This window comes from Hyperolius riggenbachi, chromosome 3 (assembly GCF_040937935.1).
Source record: "Hyperolius riggenbachi isolate aHypRig1 chromosome 3, aHypRig1.pri, whole genome shotgun sequence".
In the NCBI taxonomy this organism is placed as follows: Eukaryota; Metazoa; Chordata; class Amphibia; order Anura; family Hyperoliidae; genus Hyperolius; species Hyperolius riggenbachi.
In genome coordinates this window covers 74,606,275-74,631,618 of record NC_090648.1, presented here as the reverse complement: position 1 = coordinate 74,631,618, position 25,344 = coordinate 74,606,275, and the positions used below count along the sequence as shown (strand labels likewise).

The window sequence follows — 25,344 nt, the reverse complement described above, 5'->3', positions numbered from 1 at the left end:
GAAAATCCATCCTGGTGGATCTGATCTGCAGATGATCTGCAGATGATTGTCTGTTAAACCAAGTGTGTATGAGGATCTGCAGATCTCATAGACTATGAATGCATTTTGCAGGAATGGATATTTTGCAGGAACAGATCTTTTGCAGATAATGATCTTTTGAGTGTGTACGGGCATCTTTGTGTGTAGCATCTTGCAAAGATTTTATCTGATGGGGAGTGCAGCTCCATAGAATAGACTGTGTAGAGTATGGCTCTCATACTACATGAAGGGTGGTAAGATTGGTCTGTGATCTTGCCTTTTCCAAAGACTTTTATCTCAAGTGTGTATGAAGCATAAGTTTAACTGGATTATGATCGATTACTACTCTACATGGCAAACTTAATTTTGATAGATTTCCGCAAAATGAATTGCAAGCTTTGTACTCCTTGATCCCTACTGGGTGACATTTGTCGTACACATGTGCCCAGCTTTACAGTACTTAGTAAGCAAAAAGCATATAAAATTAGTTAAAGAGGAACTCCAGTGAAAATGTAATAATTTTTTTTTTACAATAATTATGTATAAATGATTTAGTCAGCGTTTGCCCGTTGTAAAAGCTTTCCTCTCTCTGATTTACATTCTGACATTTATCATATGGTGACATTTTTACTGCTGGCAGGCGATGTCACTGGAAGCAGCTGCTGCTTGCTTTTTTGACAGTTGGAAACAGCTGTAAACAGTGATTTTCCACAATGCAACGAGGTTCACAGACAGGAAACTACCAGGACCATGGTCCTCACAGTTTCCTGTAGGAGGGGTTTCACCACAATGTCAGTCATACAGAGCCCCCTGATGATAAGTTTGTGAAAAGGAATAGATTTCTCATGTAAAAAGGGGGTATCGGCTACTGATTAGGATGAAGTTCAATTATTGGTCACGGTTTCTCTTTAAAGAAACTCTGAAGCGAGTCTAAATTCCTGTTTTTAACTAGTATTTATGTAACGCACTATAGGTAATGCTAAACCGCCGCATCCCCGCGGCAAAACGAGGGGTTTATACCCCCCAAATCCCCTCTGCAAAATCCACGACTTTCTTGGTCGTGGAATTTGCTGCTCATGGAGGCAGAGCTTTGAGCTGCAGCTCTGCCTCCATTCGCGTCAATCCACTATGGATCTCCGCCTCTTCCAGCCCCACTCAGTGAAGGAAGATTGAGAGGGGCGGAGGGAGAGGCGGCGATCAGCAGGGATTGACGTGAGGCAGAGCTACAGCCATAAGCTCTGCCTCTATGAGGAAGCGCTCCCCGGACCTAGCAGAGGGGATTTGGGGGGTATAAACCCCTCATTTTGCCGTGAGGATGCGGCGGTTTAGCATTACCTATAGTGCTTTACATAAATACTAGTTAAAAACAGGAATTTAGACTCACTTCAGAGTCTCTTTAAGAGAAGTCGGATTCTCTCCTTATTTTTAAGGCCCCTTTCACACTGGGATGCTGCGTTACCTTGGTTTTACCGCAATGTAATGCAACACCAATGAAAGTCTATGGGGCCTTTCATGCCAGGACGGTGCAACGTGATACGATGGAAGTGATGTTTTTGCAGCACGCGGACGCGAGGAAAACAGCAAGTTGGGGGCCGCTTGATCGGTGACGTGCGCATCTGCAGAAGCGTATTTTTTCAATACACTACCACACAATTCATATTTCCACCACAGGAATGAGTGCTAGAGAGCCTCACTACCTGTTTGGCTTAAGGCCAGAAAGAGGTTTACCGCAAATTAACGCGGAAATCCTCAAAGGCCTTTTTTAGCGTTGTGATGCAATCATCTATTGCAGGGGTCAGGAACCTTTTTGGCTGAGAGAGTCATAAACACCCAGTGTTCTCCCCAGGCTCTTTTAGCCGGGTGCTCCACCTGGCTAGTTTTGGTGAGCACTAGGCTGTCATCGGCTCACCTCCTCCTATGCTGCAAGCAGAATTGTGCAGAAAGGCACCGACCCTGCATTCTCTCATATTGCCCCACCCGGCAACTTTTTTATGCCACCCGGCTAAATTTTCATGCCAGGCAGTTGGAAAAAAATTCTGGGGAGAACACTGAACACCACATAGGTTTAACCTCATGAGGACTGCAGGGCTAAACCCCCCTAGTGACCAGGCCATTTTTAGTCAAATTGGCCACTGCAGCTTTAAGGCCAAGCTGCAGGGCCGCACAAAATAGCACACAAGTGATTCCCCCCCCCCCCCTTTTCTCCCCACTAACAGAGCTCTCTGTTAGTGGGGTCTGATCGCTCCCCCCATGTTTATTTATTTTTTAATAAATATTAGTGTTGCCTTTAAAAAAAAACACACAAAAAAAAAAACATTCTTTTAAAGTGAACCTTAAGTAACCGATAAAAAAAAGAGATTTACTCACCTGGGGCTTCCCTCAGACCCCAGCAGCCGATCAGTGCCCTCGCAGCCCTGCTCTGACGCTCCGACGTCCAAACCAGATGTGTTCGCCGGCGGGTCCTGGAGCGTCAAAACGGGGCTGCGAGGGCACCGATCGGCTGCTGGGGGCTGAGGGAAGCCCCAGGTGAGTAAATCTCATTTTTTATCGGTGACTTAAGGTTCACTTTAAATACCCTCCCTCCCCCCAGCCACCCATTCATAGCGATCAGCTCTCATAGGCTTCACCCTATGAGAGCCAATCGCTCTCTTGTCCCCCAGGGGGACAGCCGTGTCACACGGCTGTCCCCAGTGCAGCGCTGCTGCTGATCGCAGCGATGCACCATGTAAATAGTCGGCGATCACGCCGTCTAACAGTCTCCCGAGCGGCAATAGCCGATCGGAGACTGAAGGCGGGGCGGAGCTCCGCCCCCCAAGCAGGAGATGCGCACGCAGCCTGCGCGCGATCTCCTGCAAAACAGAGCCCCAGGACTTTACGGCAATCTGTGTTAGGCGGTCTGGGGCTGCCGCCGCGGCCACGCCCATCGACGTGACACGGTCGGCAAGAGGTTAATTCAGTGAGAGCAATACAATGTACATATGTTTCAAACTGAGGCAGTAGGGCTCACGTCCCTGTTGTCATGGTGATGTGCATACAGTTGATCCGCTGGGCAGCGGAAGAGTCAGACACGTCTTAAGCTTCTCTTGGGTTTCAGCAACAGCAACAATTTCCCCGAGAGCCAGACAGGAGAAATATCGACTAACAGCTTGTACAATTAGATAGCTGACTTGCGGGTTGAATCACTTTGTACAACGAGATCCCAGCACTGTGGCCCAATAGGCAGCCTGTCAAGTGACAGGCAGCCTATTGGGCCAATTAATGTGCAGGGCTCTCGCCCTACAAAGTCACTGGACCTGACAGGGCCCAGAGTAGGATATTTGGAGCAGCCGTTAGTTTTGGGGGTAGCGTGAGTAAATTAGTAGTGCACATTACAGCAGTAGTGTGCCTACTTTGAAAATTGTATTTATACTGCCACACTAAGCTGCGCTGCTTGAGCAGTGTAGCTTAGGGAATAAACCCCTACTGATTTGTCTGTAAGCCAGATGTAGCCATACAAAAGCCACATCTGGCTCCAGAGCCATAGGTTCCCTACCCCTGCTCTATTGCATCACACCTGCAAGAAAGACCGGCAACGTGAAACCAGCCTTCTGCCCCTTTTACACTTAGAGGAACTCCAGTGAAAATAATGTAATAAAAAAAGTGCTTCATTTTTACCAAAATTATGTATACATGATTTAGTCAGTGTTTGCCAGTTGTAAAATCTTTCTTCTCCCTGATTTACATTCTGACATTTGTCACATGGTGACATTCTTACTGATGGCAGGTGATGTAGCTGCTGCTTGCTTTTTTGGCAGTTTGAAACAGCTGTAAACAGCTATTTCCCACAATGCAACAAGGTTCACAGACAGAGAACTGCTAGGACCATGGTCCTCGCAGTTTCTTGTGGGAGGGGTTTCACCACAACATCAGATATACAGAGTCCCTGATGGTCTGTTTATGAAAAGGAATAGATTTCCCATGTAAAAGGGGGTATCAGCTACTGATTGGGATAAAGTTCAATTGTTGGTCGGAGTTTCTCTTTAATCAGTTACTCTTCGTTATAACTGCAAGAAAACGTATTTTCTAAGTAATGCCCATGTTTTCCTATGGCTCAGTTCCCACTTGCGTTTTAACTGAAATCTTTTTCACAATGCACGGCTATAAAAAACCCCACATACCAACGCGTACTAACACATACGAACACACACTAATGCATACCAACTGATAAAAGTGTAAAAGGGCCCTTAGGGTTTTCGTTTTTTAAAGGTGTATGTACAGTGCCAAGCACACAAATAACTAGCCTGTGTTCCTTTTTCCCTTTCTCTGCCTGACACAGTTAAACCTCAGGTATGCAAGTGCCAGTTTCTGTCTGACAATAGAATAACCCTCACAGACAGGAATTAGCTGTTTATAGCTGTCTCTAAGACCTGGTGCACACTAGGTCCGGAAACGTATCCGTGGCTGCGTTTTTCAAACCTGATGAAAAACGGAGTCCCGGATACTAATGTTCAAAATAGCAGCCAGCCTCACCCAAGTAAAAACCGGATCCGTCTGCGTTTGCGGGGACCCTGTTTTCAAAGCCTGAACGGAAGGTCCGGATCTGCTGCATTTTGACGCAACGGATCATGGCCACGGATACACGCAGGGGTAGTGAAAAGCAATGAGAAAACGCATCTCCAGCTCCACAGGCAAAAAACTGATGTGAAAACGGATAGCCTGAGCTTTATGATTGGCCCAAAAAAATCCTCCCACTCCTTCCTAATGATGGAGACGTTTTCTGTCAGGGAAAACCTGAACGGAAACTGATGCAAAACTGATGCACTTTCATCAGTTTGCAGTACGGTGGGTACTTCCCCTAATCTTCCCCGGATCCGGACTGCAGTGTCCGTCCTGCAACTGTGTCTAGTGTGGACCCAGCCTTACTGTAAATGGCTTCTGCAGGAAAAAGATAACAAGAGTCAATAATTCATAGAGTTGAGCTATAGCATACTTCAATGAAGAGGTCATTGAGCAGAGACAATGAAATAGTAAAAAAATAGATTTAAATATAAAATAAAACTGATATCTTAAAAGTCATTTTTAGGTAAAGGAGGATAGACAATTGTTTTTCTCATCAATTTATTTTCACCTCAGATGTCCTTAAAGAGAACCCGAGGTGGGTTTGAAGAATATTATCTGCATACAGAGGCTGGATCTGCCTATACAGCCCAGCCTCTGTTGCTATCCCAAACCCCCCTAAGGTCCCCATGCACTCTGCAATTCCTCATAAATCACAGCCACGCTGCTGACAAACAGCTTGTCAGAGCTGGCTGTGTTTATCTCTATAGTGTCAGTCTGCTGCTCTCCCCGCCTCCTGCAGAACTCCAGTCCCCGCCTGCATCCTTTCCCTCCCTGCTGAATGGAGGGAAGGGACGGGTGCAGGGACCGGAGCTATGCAGGAGGCGGGGGAGCAGCTGAGACTGACACTACAGATGTAAACACAGCCTCACAGCACGGCTGTGATTTATGAGGGGTTGCAGAGTGCAGGGGGACCTTAGTGGGGTTTGGGATAGCAACAGGGACTGGGCTGTATAGGCAGATCCAGCCTCTGTATGCAGATAACGTTCTTTAAATACACCTCGGGTTCTCTTTAAATCATTCGTAGGATGGTCAGAATTTGTGGATGAACTGAGCAAATTATCCCACTTTCTCTCCCCCCCCCACTTGGAGCAGATGCCAAAAATAAATAAAATGAGAGCTTGTATAAGCCTTTGTTACCGGACGTGACCATTTCAGACGATTTCTCAGTAACTCAGCCAGATTTCTCATTAAGAGCTCTATGTCCCCATATCCGTAGGAGTCTGATTGTGTGCGTGTGAAATGAACACAAGCAATGTGAATTCTTATCTCTTTGTCTATTCTACAGAATCCTTTGCCAGCATAAGATAAGAGACGACTCATGAGAAAAAGCTTCATGCACCAGCGTCAAAGTTTCACATTTTTCTGGGTCACAAAAAAATAGCTGTCTGGGGAGGGGAGTCCTTCTGCAGGGGAGTCCGATCTGCAGGGGTGTGACTCAAATACCACTAAAGTCAAAAGCTCAGCATCGCAGCCAGTGTTTATAAGGGAATGATGAGGGCAGTCTAAATATTCCTCTTACATATGGTTCACTTTGAGGAAAGCACAACAGGATAAGAACCTGTGTTGGGAAGAAAAATCATATTCCAAAATCAGTAGGATCACTAAGAGCTCTAGCCACTCAAGAGCAGCAAAGAATGACCTGCACCGAATGGATCAGTTACCTGAACATCTGCAGCTACATGGAACACACCACAAATAGCAACTTCCTGCTGCCTCCCCTCCAGAGCGCTGTCACCATGGAAACACCATCAGCAGCAGACACCCGAACATCTGCAGCTACAGTGGGATGCAAAAGTTTGGGCAACCGTGTTAATTGTCATGATTTTCTTCTATAAATCGTTGGTTGTTATGATAAAAAATGTCAGTTAAACATATCATATAGGAGACACACACAGTGATATTTGAGAAGTGAAATTAAGTTTATTGGATTTACAGGAAGTGCGCAATAATTGTTTAAAATAAATTCGGCAGGTGCATAAATGTGGGCACTGTTGTCATTTTATTGATTCCGAAAAAACTTTAGAACTAATTATTGGAACTCAAACTGGCTTGGTAAGTTCAGTGACCCCTGACCTACAATACACAGGTGTATCCAAGTATGAGAAAGAGTATTTAAGGGGGTCATTTGTAAGTTTCCCTCCTCTTTTAATTTTCTCTGAAGAGTAGCAACATGGGGATCTTAAAACAACTCTCAAATGACCTGAAGACAAATAATGTTCACCATCATGGTTTAGGGAAATGATACAGAAAGCTGTCTCAGAGATTTCAGCCCTGTTTCCACAGTTAGGAACATATTGAAGAAATGGAAGACCACAGGCTCAGTTCAAGTTAAGGCTTGAAGTGCCAGACGAAGAAAAATCTTGGATAAACAGAAGCAACAAATGGTGAGAACAGTCAGAGTCAACCCACAGACCAGCATCAAAGACCTACAACTTCATCTTGCTGCAGATGGAGTCACTGTGCATTGTTCAACCATTCGGTGCACTTTACACAAGGAGATGCTGTATGCGAGAGTGATGCAGAGAAAGCCTTTTCTCCGCCCACAGTACAAACAGAGGTATGCTAAAGCACATTTGGACAAGCCAACTTCATTTTGTAAAAAGGTGCTGTGGACTGCTTAAACTAAAACTGAGTTATTTGGGCATAACAAAGGGCGTTATGCATGTAGGAGAAACACACAGCATTCCAAGAAAAACACCTGCTACCTACAGTAAAATATACACTTTATACATAAGTATACAAAAATGTACAGGAAGTCCCCAGTTAACATTCTTAACCTGAATCCATTATTAAGTGTGTCCCTTTTCAGAATCAGATTCTGAAAAGGGACCTCCTATATGCCCCCTTTGCCTCCAGTGTCCCCCTCCTTGCATGCTTGTCCCCCCCCCCCCCCCCCCTGTGCCTATGTCACCCACTCGGTTTGTACCCACTCTGTGCCTGTTTGTACCCCTTCTGTGCCTTTGCTTTGCACCCTTTGTGCCTCCATTTGTACCTCCGCTTTGCCCCCTCTAGACTCACCTTTCAGCTCGAGTCCAGCCATGTCCCTCTAGCCACTCCGCCTTCTGCTCCCTCTAGCCGTGTACAGCAACACTTCCTGTATGTCACGTGACATTCAGGAACCTGTATGTCACATGACATACCGAAAGCAAAGCGATGCTGTACGCAGCTAGAGGAAGCAGCATGCGGAAAGAGGAGAACGGACAGTGTTAGACTTTGTTTGGAGGCGAGTGCAACGCTGCTGCACGCGCAAGCGCTTGGGGAAGTTTGAAGCAGCTTCTTCAAACTTCCCCTACGTGGAAATGACGTGATCTTGACGGGATCAGGCCGTTTGTATCGGCGGGCCGTTCACAAGTCAGGGACTACCTGTATTTTACATTGTACACTTTTTTGTGATCGTGGTCCTTTAACCTCCTTAACGGTAACCCCGAGACTCGAGCCGGAAATCTGCAGTTCAGAGCAGGGCTGTGGAGTCGGAGTTGGAGTCGGGGCTTTTTTGGGCACCCGGAGTCGGAGTTGAAGTCGGAGTCGTGGTTTCACAAACTGAGGAGTCAGAGTCTGGAGTTGGATGATTTTGCAGAGCCTACGCGCAGTGGGCTCGCAGACCATCTTCCGGTCCTCGGAGGCTCTCAATCCCTCTGGGGTAGAGCACCACCAGGGTGAATTCTACCGCTGGATCCAGGGGAGGTGAGTAATGTGCAGGGCTGCCACAGATCTATCTAGCAGTATGATTTTTTTTTCCTGGATTTAAGGTCTAAAAGCTTTTGAAAAAATTGCACCTCTTTTAGTCTCTAAAATACAAAAGCAATCATACCACTAGGGAGGTTAACTGAGCCACGGTGGGTCCGCTGTTGGTTTCATTTCTGGGCAGAGGGACTGCAGCATGTAATCCAACCCCCACACCCACTTTTCATCCCACCTTCCCTCTGCCATCATATACAGTTTCAATGCCTGAAGCATGGTCACAGGGAGGCGTGGTGGGGGATTTTGCAGTCACATCAACTCAATTTAATGGGGTTTTCAACCAGGAATTCAAACAAGAGACATTTTTGCATAGCAGCGGTACCAATCACTAAGTCGGGTACAGGAAACACAGCTCTTCTTTCCCTCAAAGCACTTAAAAAAAAAAAAAAAAAAAAAAAGACGTTCTAATCATTTTTTTTCTTTGTAGAAGTTGTCCCTGAATAACGCCAGTGGCAGAGCATGAAAACACAAGGAATGCAGGGGATTCAGCAGGTTCATCAGAAATTTACAGAAAGGTTGGATTACCTGCCGAAACACTTGGAGGTAAAAACAACAGAATGATTCACAATTCAGCAGTTTTTCTAAGTTAGTTTGCTTTTGTAGAAACAGTGTTGGAGCACTTGAGGTTTAGCTGCAGATAACTACAAGAGCCTTCTCTCCAACCTGAGTATGAGGCAGATGTTTTACAGTGCCATCCTCATTGTATGAAGAAAGGCCCGCAGCACACCTTCAATGCAAAAAAATCGTCTTAGTTTTATTGAATGGTAAAACACTTGTGGAGAGAAGGCTTACACATTTCGGGCCTGGATCTGGCCCTTAGTCATATCCTGATCTCATTGTAATGGTTAGGGTACTGATGCAGAATTAAGTTACTTTTTTTTGTTGTGGTTGTATAACATATTTGTGCAACTTGAACATGGACCAATTGAATGGAGCCAAAGTAGGATTTGATTGGACCATGTTTAAGCTGGTTAGATTTGCATCTCACCTACCATCTCTGTATGTAATTTCCAAACGCACCATTTGCAGTTTTTTTTTTTGTTAAATGTGCTTTCTTCTCTTTTATTAGAATTAATTGGGGTCTACAAACACATTAAAAAAAAGGAAAAAAAAAAAAAAAAAAAAAAGAGAAAGAAATCAGATAACTGGGGCACAGGAAATGCGACTGCATTTGTCCAAAGCACACTGGTAACCAGTACTAAACCGAAATAACTAACCCTATGTCCTAGCCTTAAGCTAGATAACAGTGGGCGTTGTGTTCCACACTAGACACAGTTGCAGGACGGACCCTGCAGTCCGGATCAGGGGAAGTACCCACCGTACTGCAAACTGATGAAAGTGCATCAGTTTTGCATCAGTTTCCGTTCAGGTTTTTCCCTGACAGAAAACGTCTCCATCATTAGGAAGGAGTGGGAGGATTTTTTTGGGCCAATCATAAAGCTCAGGCTATCCGTTTTAACATCCGTTTTTTGCCAGTGGAGCTGGAGATGCGTTTTCTCATTGCTTTCACTACCCCCTGCGTGTATCCGTGGTCCTGATCCGTCGCGTAAAAATGCAGCAGATCCGGACCTTCCGTTCAGGTTTTGAAAACGGATCCCCGCAAACGCAGACGGATCCATTTTTTACTTGGGTGAGGCTGGCTGCTATTTTCAACATTAGTATCCGGGACTCCGTTTTTCATCAGGTTTGAAAAACGCAGCCACGGATACGTTTCCGGACCTAGTGTGGACCAGCTCTAACAGCAGAACCGCAACCTGAATAGGGCACCCCTTGTTAACCGCACATTGCGTCACAAACAAGACTATGGTGCTCTCCCCGCCGCAGTGCTCCAACTACACCGTTCCCTCCGCTGCAGTGCCCCAACTACAGTGCTCTCTCCGCCACAGTGTCCCAACTATTGTGCTCTCTCCGCCACAGTGGCCCAACTATGGTGCTCTCTCCGCCACAGTGCCCCAACTACGGTGCTTCCTCCGTCGCAGTGCCCCAACTACAACGTTCCCTCCGCTGCAGTGCCCCAACTACAGTGCTCTCTCCGCCACAGTGGCCCAACTATGGTGCTCTCTTCGCCACAGTGCCCCAACTACGGTGCTTCCTCCGTCGCAGTGCCCCAACTACAACGTTCCCTCCGCCGCAGTTCCCCAACTACAACGTTCCCTCTGACGCAGTGCCCCAACTACAGTGCTCTCAACGCCGCAGTGTCACAACTACAGTGCTCCCTCCTCCTCAGTGGCCCGACTACGGTGCTCCCTCCGGCATAGTAGGCTATGGTGTTTGCTCTGCCATAGTGCTCCGACTACAGTGCTCCCTCCCAAATCACCACTCTTCCCTTTTGTCAGCAGGTGCATTATATAATAACATTGCTGTGCAATGCCATATAATCTGAATGAGTCTCAAAATTGACCCTTCCTGTCCTAGCCTAAGTTCTGCTGAGCAGAAGACACATACACAACACATACCAACGCTAACTTATGTTGTCATGTAGCACACAAAAAAATTTTGTAGTAAAAGTACAACACATATTCTGCAGAAACAGATGTCACAAGATTCTCACAAACCATACCCACGAATAAAACTTCAGATGGTCATTTCTAAGGTTGCCGCAAGGGTGGGAACATGATGAGCCAAAATGGGGCTGTTGGGTTTTAACACCCATCATTATTGGCCTATGTTATGTAGCTATGACAGACAGGCCAGGTAATAAACAGGACTTTGTAAAATAAGAAGATAACAATCATTTGTTAGGCAAAGATTACATCAAAAGCAGTTCTAAGAAAAGGGGCAGGATGTGAAAAAGACAAATATCAAATCTATTTGAACACAAAAGTGGCAAATTAGAAAAAAAGTGACAGGATGACAATCTGTAAAAATTAAAGAACTGGGGCAGATTAAACAGATTGACTACCAATAATAGCATGAAAACCCTGAATATTACCAGTTCAAAGAAAGAAAAGAAAGATAGAAAAGAGAGAGGTCCTTATTCAGTTAACTCCTCTGCTGAGTTTTCTAGCAGGAGATGTTTTCTCACCTCGGCCCATATGCAATTACAGTAACTATTTCTCCTAGGTTTTATTTTCACACTTTGGGCTGGGGCACACCGAGCGGCTTTTTGAGCGTTTTTGCGGATTTGCTAGGGTAATGTATTTCAATGGGGGTGTGCACACCACAGCGGGAGGCGTTTTGCAGAAACTAATCATCCCAGGGTGAGGCATTTTTTGGATTGCGGAGGCGTTTCTGCCTTAATGTTAAGTATAGGAAAAACGCAAACCGCTCTGAAAAACGGCAGATCAGAGCGGTTTGCCAGGCGGTTTTGTTACAGAAGCTGTTCAGTAACAGGTTTACAGTAACAATATCTGAAATATGCTACATTGAAATCCGCAGCAGCAATCCACAAAACGCCTCATAAAAATAAAAAAAAGCGTTTAAAAATCTGCTAGCATTTTGCGGATCTGCTAGCGGGTTTTGGTGTGCACCGGGCCAGAGTCAATATAATGCCTTTTAAGGCCCTCGCATGCAATGAAATACTCAAAATACTTTTGAGAGTACTTCTTCAAATACTTTTTGATCCTTTTTCACTTACAAAGTGCTGAAAAGTTATTGTAAAGAGACTCAGAGACAAACATCATAATAGATTTATACATACCTGGGGCTTCCTCCAGCCCCATCCGCACGGATCGCTCCCACGCTGTGATGTTAGTCTTTGGTTCCCTTTAAAGAGAAGATGAAAGTCTCTCCTAGGAGAAAACGCAGGAGAAAATGTTAATTGCATACGGGCCCTTGACCCAAATGCAATTAACTTTTTTCCTAGGTGTTCTTTTCACACCTTGGCCCATATGCAATTAACTTTTTCTCCTGAGTTTTATCCTATGTGATATTTTCACACCTTGGCATAATATGCCCTTTAACCTCTTGAGGACTGCAGTATTGAACCCCCCTAAAGACCAGGCCATTTTTTATAGAAATTGCCCACTGCAGCTTTAAGGCCTCGCTGCAGGGCCACACAACACAGCACACTAGTGATTCCCCCTTTTTCTCCTCTTTTCTCCCAGAGCTTCCTGTTGGTGGGGTCTGATCGCCCCCCAGATGTTTGTTTGTTTTTTTTTTTGTCTTTTTTTAATAAAAATGTGTGTGTTTTTTGTTCTATTCTATTCCCCCTTCCCTCCCTCCCCCCGCCAGCCAATCCCTGTGATCAGCGGTCATAGGCTTCAGCCTATGACAGCCGATCACGCCTGTGCCTCTGAAGGGGACAGCCGTGTCACACGGCTGTCCCCAGTACAGCACTGCTGCTGATCGCAGCGCTGTACCAGTGATTAGACGGCAAATTCGCCATCTAACAGTCTCCTGAGCGGCAACGGCCCCTCGGAGACTGAAGGCGGAGCTCCGCTCACCAAGCAGGAGATGCGCGCGCGAGCTACTGCAAAACAGAGCCCCAGGACGCCCGATCAGCGTTAGGCGGTCCTGGGGCTGCCGCCGCGGCCACGCCCATCCGCGTGACGCAGTAAACTAGAGGTTAAACCACCAGCAAATGAAAAAATACTCAAAATAAAAAATTTTGTACTTTTTTGCCTACTTTTTGGTATTTGTTCAGTTACAAAGTGCTCAAAAATTATTTTAAATAGAAGTTGAAAAATGATCTACCAGGAGAAGATTCAGGAGAAAAAGTTAACTGCATATGGTCCCTTGTCATAAAATGCCTTTTAATCACAAGCAAGTAAGAAAATACTCAATATAACTTTGATAGTACCGTTTCACCAATTTGTTGGGTGTTTTTTTTCTATTTTAAAATGCTTGAAAGTTACTTTAAAGATAATATGAAAATTATCTCCTAGGAGAGAACTCAGGAGAAAAAGTTGATTGCATATGGGACTTTATCAATAAAATATGCCCCAGCAAGTAACACAAAACTCAAAATGAGTTTCATTAATTTGTAACCTGCTTTTTGGTACCTTATAAAATTGCTAAAAGCTAAAAAAGTTATTTAGTTAAAGAGATTATTATCGCCAAGGAGAAAACTCGCCAGGTCGGCCTCCTCTGCGTTCCGGCGTGCGGTTTCACTGGTCGCGCTGACGTCATCTGGACTGTACAGCACAGGCGCAGTAGTTCTGCACCTGCGCTGTACAGTCCAGATGACATCAGCACGACGCTGGGCGCCGCTAGCGCAGGCACAGTAGGAATCCTGTGCCGGAGGGGACCCAGGATAACCAGCATGGAGCGAAGCTGCGGGGAGGGCACAGAACAGCAGGCAGGGGCTGTAGGAAGAGGATTTTTTTTATTTTTAATCTGCTCGGATGTGTCCTTTAACCTCCTTAGCGGTAACCCCATGCTGGACACGGGGTAAGCCGCCTCGGAGGATATCTCAGCCCCTGGCGGGGCGATTTAAATTTTATAAAGTGAAGTACGCGCGGCTAGCAGTTTGCTAGCCACGCATACAGCTTGATCGGCGCCGTCATGCGGCGATCGGCCGCACGCAGCGGCGGAAGAGGGCCCCCGCCAGAGCCCTGCGCAGCCCGGACCAATCACTCCCGGGCATCGCAAAGGGCTGGATCGGGTGCGCCTGACGTCAGGATGTCCATGACGTCATTCCGATCGTCGCCATGGCAACAGGAGAAGCCAAACAGGAGATCTATACGCAATCTCCTATTTGCTGTTGTTGCCGGCGGCGATCGGACTAGAGGGACACATGCGCCCTCTGGTGGTGTTTCATGTAGCTACCACTCAGGTAGCTACATGAAACAAAACAAAAAAAAATTATAAAAAAAAAAAAAGTGTAAATGCAGCCTCCTTGGCGAAAAAATTGAACCACCAAGGAGGTTAAGGACCAGAGAGAAGGGGAAATAATGAGTGCAACTGCATACAAGACTAATAATGGCTTATACACACACTGCAATTTTGCTGTCTGATCAAATAATAATTTATAGCGTGTCTGTGGTTTTAAGATCAGTACTGTGCAAAATCAATCTATTTCTCTAGTGGTAGATCAGACATGCGAGAAATAAGTGATCTATGGGAAAATTGCATGGTATGTACAAGCATACAGGCCTGGTGCACACCAAAAACCGCTAGCAGATCCGCAAAATGCTAGCAGATTTTGAAACGCTTTTTCTTCTTTTTCTGTAGCGTTTCAGCTAGCAATTTGCAGTTTTGGGAAGCGTTTTTGATGTAGTGGTTTTGGTAGTAGATTTCATATATTGTTACAGTAAAGCTGTTACTGAACAGCTTCTGTAACAAAAACGCCGGCAAAACCGCTCTGAACTGCCGTTTTTTCAGAGCGGTTTGCATTTTTCCTACACTTTACATTGAGGCAGAAACGCATCCGCAATCCAAAAAAATGCCTCACCCCAGGAGTATGCGTTTCTGCAAAAAACGGGTTTTGGTGTGCACCAGGCCGAAGAGTGCATACACGCGTCCAATTTTGATTGGCCAATTTTACCACTTCCCTGTATGAGGGCCAACAGATTCTGAATACTATGAACAGGTGGTGCACATAAGCTCTCATACCACATGGAGGCAGTAAAATTGGCCAGTGATTGGCCAATAGTCATGATCAATGAGAAGCAAGTACTTCCGAGTATATGCAAAATGTACATTTTTTTTATGCAAAAATATGCAGTTTGAAAATGGACAAATCAAGTCCCATCCAGTTTTAAATTGATTGGTCCATTTTTAAAGCTGTATATATTTGCTTAAAAATTACATACATTTGCATTAACTTGGAAGTATATCATTGATCATCCCTATTGGCCAATATAAGATGTGTGTAAGCACCCTAAGGCCCCTTTACACAGGAAGCTGACAGGTGGTGAATGCTGTCAGCTGCTCTCCTGCACCAACCGGGTGCTGATTAGTACTCGGTACTGGCACTAGACAAGTGCCCCCCCCCCCCCCCCCCATGGAGTCGGATCCAAGTGCAGCTGCACCCGTGCTCAGACTCAGCAAGTCACGTTCCTCCGCCGCATGTCAGACCTTGATACACTTGAGCTTGTTACTACTGCTGAAATTTGGCTGCATTTAAATTGCACTGGCGAGCAGCAGAAGGAAGACTGAACTGCTTGGCAAGGGTGCAGCCAGCGTCCCTTCTGAAAGGGGCCTAAGAGAGAGCAGCCAGGAGCAGTTTCGTTTATACAGATAGATTTCAGGGTGGTTAACCACAGGCACGTTACTAAAGGTTTGGAAGGCAGCACTGTTAAAGAGAAACTAAAGCAAAAAAATAAATAAATAAATAATGAATTGTATGTGTAGTACAGCTAAGAAATAAAACATTAGGAGCAGAGACATAAGTCTAATATTGTTTCCAGTACAGGAAGAGTTAAACTCCAGTTATCTATGCAAAAGAGCCATTGAGCTCCATGACTTTCAAAGTCGAAGAGAGCCCTGTCTTCTGACGCTTATTATCTCAAGCGTCAGTCACTGTACTGTTTTTTTTCCTGCAGAGGACAGTTCAAAAGTTCACTGTCCTGCTCTGTAAAATCATTTAGAATGCTGAGTAGTGTGCAAACTGCAAATATTAGAGAATGAGGCAATGTTGTAAAGAAAAAAATAATATATATATATATATATATATATATATATATATATATATATATATATATATATATATATATATATATATATATATATATATCTGAAAAGTAAAATATGAGAATATTTCTTTGCTAATAATGTTCTAGTAATTATCGGTACTAACCAATTCATAATATTTTTTTTTTTTTTCGCTTCAGTGTCTCTTTAAGAGCAATCACAAAAATGCTCCATGAAGTGTCCGGATTGAAAGAAATACAAAGGAGAAGATAAATAAAACATAAAAAGGGGGAAAGAAATAGAACAAGCACAAAGAGTAATGGTACACAAGAAAGAAAGAAAGAAAGAAAGAAAGAAAGAAAGAAAGAAAGAAAGAAAGAAAGAAAGAAAGAAAGAAAGAAAGAAAGAAAGAAAGAAAGAAAGAAAGAAAAAGGCAGGTGGGTGGGGGAGAGAAAGCACCGAGGACAGAGAGAGGGCTGGTGCAAACCGAGCGGGTTTTTCGGCGTGGATATGCTTGGTCAATGTATCTCAATGGGCTGGTGCACACCAGAGCGGGAGGCGTTTTGCAGAAACGCATACTCCCGGGCTGCTGCAGATTTTGGATTGCGGAGGCGTTTCTGCCTCCAATGTTAAGTATAGGAAAAACGCAAACCGCTCTGAAAAACGGTAGTTCAGAGCGGTTTGCCAGGCGTTTTTGTTACAGAAGCTGTTCAGTAACAGCTTTACTGTAACAATATATGAAATCTACTACACCAAAAACGCTTCCCAAAACCGCAAAATGCTAGCTGAAACGCTACAGAAAAATAAGAAAAAGCGTTTCAAAATCTGCTAGCGGGTTTTGGTGTGCACCAGGCCAGAATGAAAGAAAGTAGGGATGATTAAAGAGATGTAAATTCTTCTGTACGCAGCCTAAAAAAAGGACCAATCAATAAAAACCTGGGTTTAAATTGATTGGTCCATCTTCAAACTCCATATATTTGCATCAATTCGGAAGAATTTGCATCTCTGATCATCCCTAAAAGAGAGCAAGAGAAAGGGGAGAGAGACAGAGGTAGCACTCTGGAGTGCAAAACTGTTCTTTATGACCTCCGAGTGATAAACTTTCAATAAAAAGGGGGAAACTGAACAACAAAATGTGCATAACAGAAACTGAAAGACACTAATAAAGAAACTGAATTTAGAATGCAGTAGTCACGAGCAATAAAGACAAAATGTAGAATATGAACATAGAACAACTACAATTTGTAAATAAAGGAGGGGGGGGGCCCTATGAAAAAAGTCAAATGAGCCAACAAAATGATCTATTTCATGTTACAACAATAGGTAATTATAACAAACGCCTACCTACAGGCAACAAACTAATCATAACAGTACGCTTATCCTAGCAAGAGACACTAGTTAAAACATGATAACTGAAACTAACCTCAGAAAATATAAATAACAGATGCATAAAAATATGTTAACTACAAAATATAATAAGGTGATAACAAAGGCTCATAAACAATTTAGTCACAATATTAGAGGCTGTCAGATTATGTCGGCATGCAAACTCATCTGCACATCTATAAATAAGAGAAAATGTAAGCTAGAAAATGCCATAATTTATGCACAGATTAGAAATGGATATCACAAGGCTATAGGAATACAAATCATCAAACAACCTATCTGAAACTAGAGCTAGCATGGTTGGGGTGATGCAGTGAGAAGGGTACAGTTCTCCAATCACAGCAACATCTACAACTTGAAGCAATCTAATTGGCTGAATAGCGTGGACATATTATTATTGCAACCTATCTGAAACCTAGCAGTTCGAGTGGGTGCTGTACACCCAATCACGTTAACAGAATTTTCCTATGGACTTTCTCACTGGGTCACCTCAACCATACTAGTTCCAGTTTCAGATAGGTTGTACTAGTAATATTATCAGGGCTGTGGAGTTGGTCCAAAAATCCACCGACTCCTCGACTCCGACTCCTCTAATTTGCATATTACAATTTTGTTGATTAACAGTATGTAACGTGAAATTCGTCTCTTAACTGCCAACGCTTAGGAATTTTACAAGACAACTGAAGTGAGAAGGATATGTAGACTACTATATTTATTCCCTTTAGACTAAAACTAGTCCTTGGTAAGAGTACTTGTAAAAGGTACAGACCAGAACAAAGAACATCTATCAGGCTATAGGCAATGTAACTGTGGGTACATGTAAGAATGAGGTGCAGGTACTCTGCAGGGGAATGAGGAGATTCTTCCTCTATTACACATTCTTCATGCACAATCTGAACAAGGTTTATGGGTGACAGACAACACCTCTCTGTTCAATGTGCACAACATTCTCAGTGGATTCCCTGCAGCTCTGTGGGGAGTGCATATGTAGTGTATAGTACTACTGTGTGAGGGCTGGTGCACACCGAGCGGCTTTTTGGGCGTTTTCAGATCCGCTTGCGACTGCGGATCTGCTTGGTCAATGTATCTCAATGGGGTGGTGCACACCAGAGGGGCAGGCGTTTTGCAGAAACGAAAAATGCCTGGGTGAGGCATTTTTTGGATTTCGGATGCGTTTCTGCCTCAATGTTAAGTATAGGAAAAACGCAAACCGCTCTGAAAAACGCCTGTTCAGAGCGGTTTTGCAGGCGTTTTTGTTACAGAAGCTGTTCAGTAACAGCTTTACTGTAACAATATATGAAATCTACTATAGTGAAAACCGCAGCAGCAATCCGCAAAACGCTAGCAAAACGCCTCATAAAAATAAAAAAAAGCGTTTAAAAATCTGCTAGCATTTTGCGGATCTGCTAGCGGGTTTTGGTGTGCACCAGCCCTGACAAAGTAAACCTGAGTCAGATGAAATTAAAGTTTTATACATACCTGGGGCTTTCTCCAGCCCCCTTCAGGCTAATTAGTCCCTCGCTATCCTCCTCCGCCACCTGGATCTTCTGCTATGAGTCCAGGTACTTGAGCCAGTCTGGTGTAGTGCGCATGCACACACTCCGCCGCCGGGGGCGTACTACACCTGCGCAGCACTATTGCGCAGGTGCAGAATGCTCCTGGCTGTGGGAGCGGCACGTGGCTGGACTAATCTGACTGGCTGAATTACCGGGACTCATAGCAGAAGATCCAGGTGGTGAAGGAGGACAGCGAGGGACTGATTAGCCTGAAGGGGGTTGGAAGAAGCCCCAGGTATGTATAACACTCTTCTTTTCATCCGTCTCAGGTACCCTTTAATTTGTAGTCACCAAACCAAATCAAATTATTTGATTTCATGAGCAAAGAGAGTGCATACATTTGCATAAATCAGCATCAATGCAGAATTATTTCCATCTCATTGACCATCTCTATTAGTGACACAGCTACACATCAGGCTTTATTCTTACAGCATAGACGTTATTTCGTATATATAAGAGATTCCTGTGTACACATCATATATACTGTACAGTCACAATCAGATATGTATATCTAACTTTAAAAATACCGAGACTGCTTTATTGAAGCAGCACAAGTAACTAATTTTGATTGGTTTATTTCATTTTTGTGGACTAAGCACAGCTATTACTGTATATATACATTATTTTTAATGACTATTATCTGAGAAATAGAACATTTTATCATATTTTCTATTTTAATTACAGTTACAAATTCATTAGGAGTCGGAGTCGGTGCATTTTTTCCCGACTCCGACTCCAGGCACCCAAAATTGTTCCGACTCCACAGCCCTGAATATTACGTTCACACTATTCAGCCAATTACAATGCTAAAGGACAAATGTAGTGAGAAGGATATAGAGGCTGACATATTTCCTTTTAAGCAATACTAGTTGCCTGGCCTTTCTGCTGATTCTCTGCCTCTAATACTTTTAGCCATAGACCCTGAACAAGCATGCAGCAGATCAGGAGTTTCTGACAATATTGTCAGATCTAACAAGATTAGCTGCATGCAAGTTTCTGGTCTGATAGACACTACTGCAGCTAAATAGACCAGCAGGGCAGCCAGGCAACTGGTATTGCTTAAAAAGAAAAAAAATATGGCAGCCGCCCTCCATATACCTCTCACTTCAGTTGTCCTTTAAGTTGTAGGCCTTTCTCACTGGCTCACCTTAATTATACTATCTCCCTGAAACCTAGAACTAGGACCACTATCGTGAAGTGTAAAATTTAAAATACATGTAAACATATACAAATAAGAAGTACATCTCTTCCAGAGTAAAATGAGACATAAATTACTTTTCTCCTATGTTGTTGGCACTTACAGTAGGTAGTAGAAATCTGACAGACACCACAGGTTTTAGGCTAGTCCATCACTCCATAAGGGATTCTCAGCATAGCCATTATGCATTATAAAGACACCCTTGAAAAGGATTTATACATGTTGGTGCCAGGATCCCTGCACACTGTTTTGGCCGCTGGATGGAGCAAGTGCCATTAACTAAATGCTTTTGAAAATAAAGAAAGCCCTGAGAAACCCCCTTGAGGAGATATGCTGGTCCAAAAACTTCTGCCAGATTTCTATTAAGTCACAGCAACATAGGAGAAAAGTAATGTATAGCACTTTTAAATGGGAGAAATGTACCAGTACTTCTTATTTGTGCATGCTTACATGCATTTAACATTTTATTTTATTTTATTTTTTTTGTATAAATTAAAAAAGTTAACAAATACATAAGATGGAATACACATGATGTCTGTTTATGTTACAGTTATTTGAGACTGAGTGCATCTGAGTAACTAAAATCCCCTGGGACTCCAGTTTCCTCTCATATCCCTAAATCATCTTAGTAAGATACATGGCTTTCCTCCTAGTGTCCCTAGACTATGGTGGGGGTATTACACTAGGATTATGGACTGGGAGCTCCTTTGCGGGACATTTGGTGACATGAATTATTTAGTGTACTCAGAAAAGTGCTGCAGAAAATGTCAGGGCCGTGTAAATGCATAATGATAATAATGAAATACGATTGCAATGATCGCAAATAATCTACAAACATATAGGAGAACAGCAGCAATTCAACAACAGGACTCAGAATTCAGCTATAAAGGCTACGACAAAGATGATAGAATAACAACAATGCTGTATATATACCAGGCTAGAACATGCAGAGACTAACAACCTCATCCATATGATAAAGTAGCAAGAAAACTGTATAGATTATAACTAACATACTGCATTTGTCCAAAAATAAGCCAGGGTCTTATATTACATTTTTGCTCCAAAAGATATGCCCGGGCTTATTTTCAAGGGATGTCTTATTTTACTATGAACAATATTATTGAACAACAACAACAAAAAAAACTATTTATTCAAATACAGTATATTCATGTCATCGCATTCTGGAACATCATAAGGTCTCTCCAAGCCTCAACTTCCACCATGAATTTCTCAATTTCCATGTACAAGAATTTACATTTACAGAGAGCTCGTGACTTGCCATTGCCAACCCTTAAGGTAGCCATACATTGCTCGATTTGCCATCAGATTCGACCAACAGATAGAGCCCTCTCTGATCGAATCTGATCAGAGAGGGATCGTATGGCTACCTTTACTGCAAACAGATTGTGAACCGATTTCAGCCTGAAACCGTTCACAATCTGTTGTGGTGGTGGTGCTGCCGCCGCTCCCCCCGCCCGCATACACGCATACATTACCTGCTCTGCCGGCGCGACTCCAGTCCCCAGGTCTCCGCTGTCTTTTCCGCTCTGGTCTCCAGGTCCGGCATGCTTTACTTCTTCCTGCCCGGCAGGAAGTTTAAACAGTAGAGCGCCCTCTACTGTTTAAACTTCCTGCCGGGCAGGAGGAACTGAAGCATGCCGGAGACCAGAGCGGAGAAGAAGCAGCGGTGACAGCGGGGGCAGTCGCGCCGGCGGAGCAGGTAATGTATTGCCTCTCTATTGTGTCGGTCGTTGGGCACTCGAACGCCGCTAGCGACGGTAATTTTCCGCACGGAGCGATCGACGGGATCGGACGAAATGGATTGAAATTCGGCGTGTAGCGCGAACGATTGGCAGCAGATTCGATCCCAGTGATCGAATCTGCTGTCGAAACGGCGGCAAATCGGGCCAGTGTATGGCCAGCTTTATAGTTTTAGGTCTCATGGGTTCTTTTCAAGCCAACGTAAATTGAAAAACCAGACAGACACCTACCTAAGGAGAGGGAAGGTTCTGGGTCCTATATAGCAGAGTTCCACAAGCTCCACCAACAGTGCATGTTTTGCAGAAAACCACAAACATGCACAGGTGAGGTAATTAGTGTCTCAGCAGAGCTGATTACTTACCTCTGTGGATTTCCACAAAACATGCACTGTGGGCGGACCTTGAGGACAGGGTTGGGGAACAGTATAGAGCAGGAATGGGCAAACTCGGCCCTCCAGCCGTTACGGAACTACAAGTCCCACAATTCATTTGTCTTTACGAGTCATGACTGTGGCTGTCAGACTCCCGCAATGCATTGTGGGACTTGTAGTTCCTTAACAGCTTGAGGGCCAAGTTTGCCCATGCCTGGTATAGAGCCTTCCCGTTCCTTTCACGGTCACCTCGGTCCAGTCTGCTGCTCTGGGAGGCTTTGGAAGTCTTTGGGAGCCCGATTGCTCCTGTAGATGGAAAACGACGAGCTCACGCAGGAGCAGGGTTATTTTGGAGTAAAATCATGCTAAGGCCTAGTTCACAATAAAAATCGCAAGCGCTGAGCACTTTTGTGGTGCTTTTCTAAGCGTTTTTCAGAGCGATTTGCGATTTTCTAAGCACTTTAATTTGCCGATTTTTATTTTTTTTACTGACTACAATCAAGAAGTGATCTCTTTGACCTGGAACTTAATGAATACAATGTATTTATTTTAAAAAGTGCTCGGCAAATCGCTTTTCAAAGCGCTTTGTGATTTTCCTATACTTTGTATTAAATCGCAAACGCGCAGGAAATGATGCAGGAGCCGCATTTGCGACTGGAAAGAAAGCTCATCACTCACGTGAGAACACTCACATAGAGCTACATTGCTCAAGCGCTTTTAAAAATTTCCAGCGCTAAAAAAAAAAAAAAAAAAAAAAAAAAAAAACTGAAAGCGCTGTGAACAAGCTAAGGCTTATTTTAGGTGTAGGTCTTTATTTTCAGGGGAAACGGTACCTATCAGGGAATGACGATGATGCGAGATTACAGCTGCACACATGGAAGGCTACAATGACAATGTAGGAACACAGGACAATGCAAGCTACAATGATGATCAGTGTAAATACAAGACGGGTAAATAATTGTTTATGGGAATTAATTGATATTGGAGATGGTGACCTGCACAGATTGCAAGGAATCAGTGTGGACCCAGGGGATAAGGATGAGTCTGGACACAGGGTAGGATGATGTTGTAGGATGACAGATATAGGATGCTCTGCATATATTGCAGAATATAAGTGTGGACACAGGGTAGGATGATGATAATTGCAGAGGATGAGGATGATTATAGATACAGGATGACCTGCATAGATCTTGTTGACACAGGGTAGGATGGGGATGTAGGATGACCTGCACAGATTGCAGAAGATCAGTGTGGACACAGGGTAGGATGATTGTTGCAGAGGATCAGTCTGGGTAGGATGAGGATGATAGATACAGAATGACCTGCATAGATTGATAGGAATCACTGTGGACCCAGGGGATAAGGATGAGTCTGGACACAGGGTAGGATGACAGATATAGGATGCTCTGCATATATTGCAGAAGATCAGTGTGGACACAGCGTAGGATGATGATGGTTGGTTGCAGAGGATCAGTCTGGGTAGGATGAGGATGATAGATACAGAATGACCTGCATAGATTGATAGGAATCACTGTGGACCCAGGGGATAAGGATGAGTCTGGACACAGGGTAGTAGGACAGATATAGGATGCTCTGCATATATTGCAGAAGATCAGTGTGGACACAGCGTAGGATGATGATGGTTGCAGAGGATCAGTCTGGGTAGGATGAGGATGATAGATCCAGAATGACATGCATAGATTGAAAGGAATCACTGTGGACCCAGGGGATAAGGATGAGTCTGGACACATGGTAGTATGACAGATATAGGATGCTCTGCATATATTGCAGAAGATCAGTGTGGACACAGCGTAGGATGATGATGGTTGCAGAGGATCAGTCTGGGTAGTATGAGGATGATGATAAATACAGAATGACCTGCATAGATTGTGTTGACACAGGAACTGATTATCATGATTGCAGAGGATCAGTCTGGGTAGGATGAGGATGATGATAGATACAGGATGACCTGCAAATATTGTGCTGACACAAGGTAGGATGATGTTGTAGGATGACCTGCATGGATTGCAGAATATCAGAGTGGACACAGGGTAGGATGATGATGATTGCAGAAGATCAGTCTGGGTAGGAGGATGAGGATGATGATAGATACAAGATGACCTGCATAGATCGTATTGACACAGGGTAGGATGATGATGTAGGGTGACAGATATAGGATGCTCTGTATAGATTGCAGAAGATCAGTGAGGACACAGGGTAGGATGATGAGAATTGCAGAGGATCAGTCTGGGTAGGAGGAGGATGATTATAGATACAGAATGACCTGCATAGATTGTGTTGACACAGGGTAGAATGACCTGCATAGATTGCAGATCAGTGAGGACACAGGGTAGGATGGTGATGATTGCTGAGGATCAGTCAGGGTAGGATGACGATAGATACATGACGACCTGCATAGATCGTATTGACACAGACTAGGATGATGATGAAGAAGGATCACCGTTATAGGATGACCCATGGGAGCAGTGGGAGGGCAGGGTATGGAGAGGAAGGTGCCCGCAGCAGACATTAAAGGAGGATGTGGTCACATGGAGAAGATCTCACAACATGTCTCTAGCTATAGAGGAGAGGGGAAGAGGAGCGGCGCGCAGGCAGATTGGGGGTGATACCATTAGCCAGCATAGGGGTGTGCAGGAAGACGCCACAGGTACAGCTATAGGATATTTTACAGCACAGGTCTCACCTGCTCCCGGGTCACATGACCCCCGCTGCCCCGAGCCCCTCAGCACTCTCGCTGTCAGCGCAGTAAAGCAGATGTGACATCATCCACCGTCACCTGGGGCGGAACACGGCTCACCGGACCAGCCCACTTCCGCCTAATCCTGCCTGCTGATTGGCTGCAGAAGCAAGGTCCTGAGCTCAGACAATTGGATGGGAGTGTGGGCGCTCATTGTCACACTATATGATTATTTACTGTATGTGTACCTCTATCATTCTGTGCAGCCAGAGCCATGTGCCTGCTGTGTACTGTACACAGCTATCTATCCAATGCAGCATAGCCTGGCCAATGTGTGTATCCCCCTATATGCTCTATGGATCACTATCTATTTATTACTGTATTATATAGATAACAGTGCACAGAAAGCTCATGGTGAACCAGAACTCCTAGGAGTTTGGAGAGGATAAAAAGGACCTTTTACTAAAATGCTAAGCAAAACTGAAGTTTGCCTTCTTAAAAA

General features: G+C 44.2%; 1 protein-coding gene across 3 annotated transcripts in view; it reads right to left on the bottom strand.

Moving 5' to 3' along the window:
• TYK2 (tyrosine kinase 2) overlaps positions 1 to 24,948 on the bottom strand; it is a 114,188-nt gene extending 89,240 nt beyond the window's left edge. For 2 of the 3 annotated variants that reach the window (XM_068274388.1, XM_068274390.1), the window contains exon 1: positions 24,849 to 24,948. The gene's annotated coding sequence lies outside the window, so the exon portion shown is untranslated. Of the gene's footprint in view, positions 1 to 6,278; positions 6,352 to 24,848 lie in introns of those variants that run through there. The other variant, XM_068274389.1, reaches the window with a different exon arrangement.
• Positions 24,949 to 25,344: the final 396 nt, after the last annotated feature.